Raw genomic sequence first — 6,662 nt, 5'->3', positions numbered from 1 at the left:
TGGGGGCCTGGACCTGGTCCCGCTGGAAGGGTAAGAGCAGAAAGCACACCAGAGTGCCAGGCAGCCCTTGCTGGTGGCTTTCCTGTCCAAATCCCTAATTTTACAGGTAGGGAGCCAAGGCCCAAGGAAGGCATGGACTGGTCTCAGGCTTGCTGATGATGTCATGGCAATGCCAGGATGCCAGGCCTGGCTCTCACTGCCCTGGCGGGGTTCAGGAGAGGGGACCTGGCTGTGTCCTGGGTCAGCCTGCTGTCAGCTGAGTGAGCCTGAACGAGACCCGAAACCCAAGCCTTGGCGCCCGAAGGCGGTGGATGGCCGGCCTGCCTCCCAGGCTCTGTGCAGGGGGTGGGCTGGCACGTTGAAGGCGGGACATGCTCCGTGAGCCTGTCTTTCTCCTCAGTGGTGCTCACCTCCTGGGCCTTCTTCAGGTCGGCTCTGGGACTGGGAAAACCCAGACATGCCATGGATTTTGAGGAGGGAGTGGAGGCCTCACTGGTCAGCCAGGACCTGCAGGCAGGGCTCCCTGGAAATGCGGTCCTGGGAGAGTGACTGCTCCTCAGCGGCCTGGGGTGGCCTGGGACTGGCCTGGGGCAGCCTGGGACTGGCCTGGGGTGCCCTGGGACTGGCCTGGGGTGGCCTGGGACTGGCCTGGGGCGGCCTGGACCACATGGGCCTGACTGGGGGTCTGACCTGGCATCTGGCATGCCCCTCCCCCACCTTGGGCATGGGGATAGTGGTCGGCAGCCCTCTGCACACCCTGGGCCTTGTCTGGGCCTGGCCTCTACTGTGCACCCTCAGGTCAACTCCGGGCACCCCAGAGCATTTTGTTCTTGTGCAGTTTCAGGAGATGTTAACAAGCAAGCATTGCTCTGCCTTCCAAAAGCGAGGTGCTCTCAGTATCATGAGAGGCTTCTTGCTCAGGGTTTCCCTTTGGAGACTGGAGGGACCTGCTCCACACTGCACTGAAGGTCCAGTATAGGATTTCCCCCTCATGCGCTTCCTCTCCGCATTCCCCGGCCCCTGTGCCAGCTGCCTCTTCAGGGACCAGAGGCACAGATACAGAGGCCACGCTCCAGTTCGCACCAAACAGACCTGTGTGCCATCTGGCTGCTGGGCTGCCATGTCTGCCCTGGCCTAGAGCGCGAGAGTGAGGGGTGAGGCTGGAGGTGCTGATGGTCAGGGGTTGCAGCACAAAGTGGCGCTGGGGGTTAGGCAGGTCGTGGCACAGTCAGGCAGGAGTTAGTGCCTCTGGCCCGTCCCAGAGGACAGGCCAGAGTGGGGGAGGCCCAAGGAGGGAAGGCTCTCTGGGTCCGAGGGCCAAGTCCTAGGCCCAGGGGTTCTTACCTACTCTGGTTCAGCCTGGCGGTATCTATGGTCAGGGTGGAGCCTGGCGGTGTCTATGGACAGGGCGGAGCCTGGCGGTGTCTATGGTCAGGGCGGAGCCTGGCGGTGTCTATGGTCAGGGCGGAGCCTGGCGGTATCTATGGACAGGGCTCAGCCTGGCGGTGTCTATGGACAGGGCTCAGCCTGGTGGTATGTATGGTCAGGGTGGAGCCTGGCGGTATCTTTGGACAGGGCCCAGCCAGGCGGTGTCTATGGGCAGGGGGCAGCCTGGCGGTATCTTTGGACAGGGCCCAGCCAGGCGGTGTCTATGGGCAGGGGGCAGCCTGGCGGTATCTTTGGACAGGGCCCAGCCAGGCGGTGTCTATGGGCAGGGGGCAGCCTGGCGGTATCTTTGGACAGGGCCCAGCCAGGCGGTGTCTATGGGCAGGGGGCAGCCTGGCGGTATCTTTGGACAGGGCCCAGCCAGGCGGTGTCTATGGGCAGGGGGCAGCCTGGCGGTATCTTTGGACAGGGCCCAGCCAGGCGGTGTCTATGGGCAGGGGGCAGCCTGGCGGTATCTTTGGACAGGGCCCAGCCAGGCGGTGTCTATGGGCAGGGGGCAGCCTGGCGGTATCTTTGGACAGGGCCCAGCCAGGCGGTGTCTATGGGCAGGGGGCAGCCTGGCGGTATCTTTGGACAGGGCCCAGCCAGGCGGTGTCTATGGGCAGGGGGCAGCCTGGCGGTATCTTTGGACAGGGCCCAGCCAGGCGGTGTCTATGGGCAGGGGGCAGCCTGGCGGTATCTTTGGACAGGGCCCAGCCAGGCGGTGTCTATGGGCAGGGGGCAGCCTGGCGGTATCTTTGGACAGGGCCCAGCCAGGCGGTGTCTATGGGCAGGGGGCAGCCTGGCGGTATCTTTGGACAGGGCCCAGCCAGGCGGTGTCTATGGGCAGGGGGCAGCCTGGCGGTATCTTTGGACAGGGCCCAGCCAGGCGGTGTCTATGGGCAGGGGGCAGCCTGGCGGTATCTTTGGACAGGGCCCAGCCAGGCGGTGTCTATGGGCAGGGGGCAGCCTGGCGGTATCTTTGGACAGGGCCCAGCCAGGCGGTGTCTATGGGCAGGGGGCAGCCTGGCGGTATCTTTGGACAGGGCCCAGCCAGGCGGTGTCTATGGGCAGGGGGCAGCCTGGCGGTATCTTTGGACAGGGCCCAGCCAGGCGGTGTCTATGGGCAGGGGGCAGCCTGGCGGTATCTTTGGACAGGGCCCAGCCAGGCGGTGTCTATGGGCAGGGGGCAGCCTGGCGGTATCTTTGGACAGGGCCCAGCCAGGCGGTGTCTATGGGCAGGGGGCAGCCTGGCGGTATCTTTGGACAGGGCCCAGCCAGGCGGTGTCTATGGGCAGGGGGCAGCCTGGCGGTATCTTTGGACAGGGCCCAGCCAGGCGGTGTCTATGGGCAGGGGGCAGCCTGGCGGTATCTTTGGACAGGGCCCAGCCAGGCGGTGTCTATGGGCAGGGGGCAGCCTGGCGGTATCTTTGGACAGGGCCCAGCCAGGCGGTGTCTATGGGCAGGGGGCAGCCTGGCGGTATCTTTGGACAGGGCCCAGCCAGGCGGTGTCTATGGGCAGGGGGCAGCCTGGCGGTATCTTTGGACAGGGCCCAGCCAGGCGGTGTCTATGGGCAGGGGGCAGCCTGGCGGTATCTTTGGACAGGGCCCAGCCAGGCGGTGTCTATGGGCAGGGGGCAGCCTGGCGGTATCTTTGGACAGGGCCCAGCCAGGCGGTGTCTATGGGCAGGGGGCAGCCTGGCGGTATCTTTGGACAGGGCCCAGCCAGGCGGTGTCTATGGGCAGGGGGCAGCCTGGCGGTATCTTTGGACAGGGCCCAGCCAGGCGGTGTCTATGGGCAGGGGGCAGCCTGGCGGTATCTTTGGACAGGGCCCAGCCAGGCGGTGTCTATGGGCAGGGGGCAGCCTGGCGGTATCTTTGGACAGGGCCCAGCCAGGCGGTGTCTATGGGCAGGGGGCAGCCTGGCGGTATCTTTGGACAGGGCCCAGCCAGGCGGTGTCTATGGGCAGGGGGCAGCCTGGCGGTATCTTTGGACAGGGCCCAGCCAGGCGGTGTCTATGGGCAGGGGGCAGCCTGGCGGTATCTTTGGACAGGGCCCAGCCAGGCGGTGTCTATGGGCAGGGGGCAGCCTGGCGGTATCTTTGGACAGGGCCCAGCCAGGCGGTGTCTATGGGCAGGGGGCAGCCTGGCGGTATCTTTGGACAGGGCCCAGCCAGGCGGTGTCTATGGGCAGGGGGCAGCCTGGCGGTATCTTTGGACAGGGCCCAGCCAGGCGGTGTCTATGGGCAGGGGGCAGCCTGGCGGTATCTTTGGACAGGGCCCAGCCAGGCGGTGTCTATGGGCAGGGGGCAGCCTGGCGGTATCTTTGGACAGGGCCCAGCCAGGCGGTGTCTATGGGCAGGGGGCAGCCTGGCGGTATCTTTGGACAGGGCCCAGCCAGGCGGTGTCTATGGGCAGGGGGCAGCCTGGCGGTATCTTTGGACAGGGCCCAGCCAGGCGGTGTCTATGGGCAGGGGGCAGCCTGGCGGTATCTTTGGACAGGGCCCAGCCAGGCGGTGTCTATGGGCAGGGGGCAGCCTGGCGGTATCTTTGGACAGGGCCCAGCCAGGCGGTGTCTATGGGCAGGGGGCAGCCTGGCGGTATCTTTGGACAGGGCCCAGCCAGGCGGTGTCTATGGGCAGGGGGCAGCCTGGCGGTATCTTTGGACAGGGCCCAGCCAGGCGGTGTCTATGGGCAGGGGGCAGCCTGGCGGTATCTTTGGACAGGGCCCAGCCAGGCGGTGTCTATGGGCAGGGGGCAGCCTGGCGGTATCTTTGGACAGGGCCCAGCCAGGCGGTGTCTATGGGCAGGGGGCAGCCTGGCGGTATCTTTGGACAGGGCCCAGCCAGGCGGTGTCTATGGGCAGGGGGCAGCCTGGCGGTATCTTTGGACAGGGCCCAGCCAGGCGGTGTCTATGGGCAGGGGGCAGCCTGGCGGTATCTTTGGACAGGGCCCAGCCAGGCGGTGTCTATGGGCAGGGGGCAGCCTGGCGGTATCTTTGGACAGGGCCCAGCCAGGCGGTGTCTATGGGCAGGGGGCAGCCTGGCGGTATCTTTGGACAGGGCCCAGCCAGGCGGTGTCTATGGGCAGGGGGCAGCCTGGCGGTATCTTTGGACAGGGCCCAGCCAGGCGGTGTCTATGGGCAGGGGGCAGCCTGGCGGTATCTTTGGACAGGGCCCAGCCAGGCGGTGTCTATGGGCAGGGGGCAGCCTGGCGGTATCTTTGGACAGGGCCCAGCCAGGCGGTGTCTATGGGCAGGGGGCAGCCTGGCGGTATCTTTGGACAGGGCCCAGCCAGGCGGTGTCTATGGGCAGGGGGCAGCCTGGCGGTATCTTTGGACAGGGCCCAGCCAGGCGGTGTCTATGGGCAGGGGGCAGCCTGGCGGTATCTTTGGACAGGGCCCAGCCAGGCGGTGTCTATGGGCAGGGGGCAGCCTGGCGGTATCTTTGGACAGGGCCCAGCCAGGCGGTGTCTATGGGCAGGGGGCAGCCTGGCGGTATCTTTGGACAGGGCCCAGCCAGGCGGTGTCTATGGGCAGGGGGCAGCCTGGCGGTATCTTTGGACAGGGCCCAGCCAGGCGGTGTCTATGGGCAGGGGGCAGCCTGGCGGTATCTTTGGACAGGGCCCAGCCAGGCGGTGTCTATGGGCAGGGGGCAGCCTGGCGGTATCTTTGGACAGGGCCCAGCCAGGCGGTGTCTATGGGCAGGGGGCAGCCTGGCGGTATCTTTGGACAGGGCCCAGCCAGGCGGTGTCTATGGGCAGGGGGCAGCCTGGCGGTATCTTTGGACAGGGCCCAGCCAGGCGGTGTCTATGGGCAGGGGGCAGCCTGGCGGTATCTTTGGACAGGGCCCAGCCAGGCGGTGTCTATGGGCAGGGGGCAGCCTGGCGGTATCTTTGGACAGGGCCCAGCCAGGCGGTGTCTATGGGCAGGGGGCAGCCTGGCGGTATCTTTGGACAGGGCCCAGCCAGGCGGTGTCTATGGGCAGGGGGCAGCCTGGCGGTATCTTTGGACAGGGCCCAGCCAGGCGGTGTCTATGGGCAGGGGGCAGCCTGGCGGTATCTTTGGACAGGGCCCAGCCAGGCGGTGTCTATGGGCAGGGGGCAGCCTGGCGGTATCTTTGGACAGGGCCCAGCCAGGCGGTGTCTATGGGCAGGGGGCAGCCTGGCGGTATCTTTGGACAGGGCCCAGCCAGGCGGTGTCTATGGGCAGGGGGCAGCCTGGCGGTATCTTTGGACAGGGCCCAGCCAGGCGGTGTCTATGGGCAGGGGGCAGCCTGGCGGTATCTTTGGACAGGGCCCAGCCAGGCGGTGTCTATGGGCAGGGGGCAGCCTGGCGGTATCTTTGGACAGGGCCCAGCCAGGCGGTGTCTATGGGCAGGGGGCAGCCTGGCGGTATCTTTGGACAGGGCCCAGCCAGGCGGTGTCTATGGGCAGGGGGCAGCCTGGCGGTATCTTTGGACAGGGCCCAGCCAGGCGGTGTCTATGGGCAGGGGGCAGCCTGGCGGTATCTTTGGACAGGGCCCAGCCAGGCGGTGTCTATGGGCAGGGGGCAGCCTGGCGGTATCTTTGGACAGGGCCCAGCCAGGCGGTGTCTATGGGCAGGGGGCAGCCTGGCGGTATCTTTGGACAGGGCCCAGCCAGGCGGTGTCTATGGGCAGGGGGCAGCCTGGCGGTATCTTTGGACAGGGCCCAGCCAGGCGGTGTCTATGGGCAGGGGGCAGCCTGGCGGTATCTTTGGACAGGGCCCAGCCAGGCGGTGTCTATGGGCAGGGGGCAGCCTGGCGGTATCTTTGGACAGGGCCCAGCCAGGCGGTGTCTATGGGCAGGGGGCAGCCTGGCGGTATCTTTGGACAGGGCCCAGCCAGGCGGTGTCTATGGGCAGGGGGCAGCCTGGCGGTATCTTTGGACAGGGCCCAGCCAGGCGGTGTCTATGGGCAGGGGGCAGCCTGGCGGTATCTTTGGACAGGGCCCAGCCAGGCGGTGTCTATGGGCAGGGGGCAGCCTGGCGGTATCTTTGGACAGGGCCCAGCCAGGCGGTGTCTATGGGCAGGGGGCAGCCTGGCGGTATCTGTGGTCAGGGTGGAGCCTGGCGGTGTCTATGGTCGGGGTGGAGCCCGGCGGTATCTATGGACAGGGCTCAGCCTGGCGGTGTCTATGGACAGGGCTCAGCCTGGCGGTGTCTATGGACAGGGTGCAGCCTGGTGGTGTCTATGGACAGGGTCCAGCCTGGGGGGGTC

General features: G+C 66.6%; 1 protein-coding gene across 1 annotated transcript in view; it reads left to right on the top strand.

Annotated features, from left to right (window-relative positions):
* Positions 1-6,662, top strand: part of SLC5A10 (solute carrier family 5 (sodium/sugar cotransporter), member 10) — a 60,527-nt gene that overhangs the window by 2,329 nt on the left and 51,536 nt on the right. The window lies entirely within an intron of this gene.

The sequence above is a fragment of the Myotis davidii genome, unplaced genomic scaffold, assembly GCF_000327345.1.
Source record: "Myotis davidii unplaced genomic scaffold, ASM32734v1 scaffold129, whole genome shotgun sequence".
Lineage (NCBI taxonomy): Eukaryota > Metazoa > Chordata > Mammalia > Chiroptera > Vespertilionidae > Myotis > Myotis davidii.
This window is presented reverse-complemented; position numbering and strand designations above follow the sequence as displayed.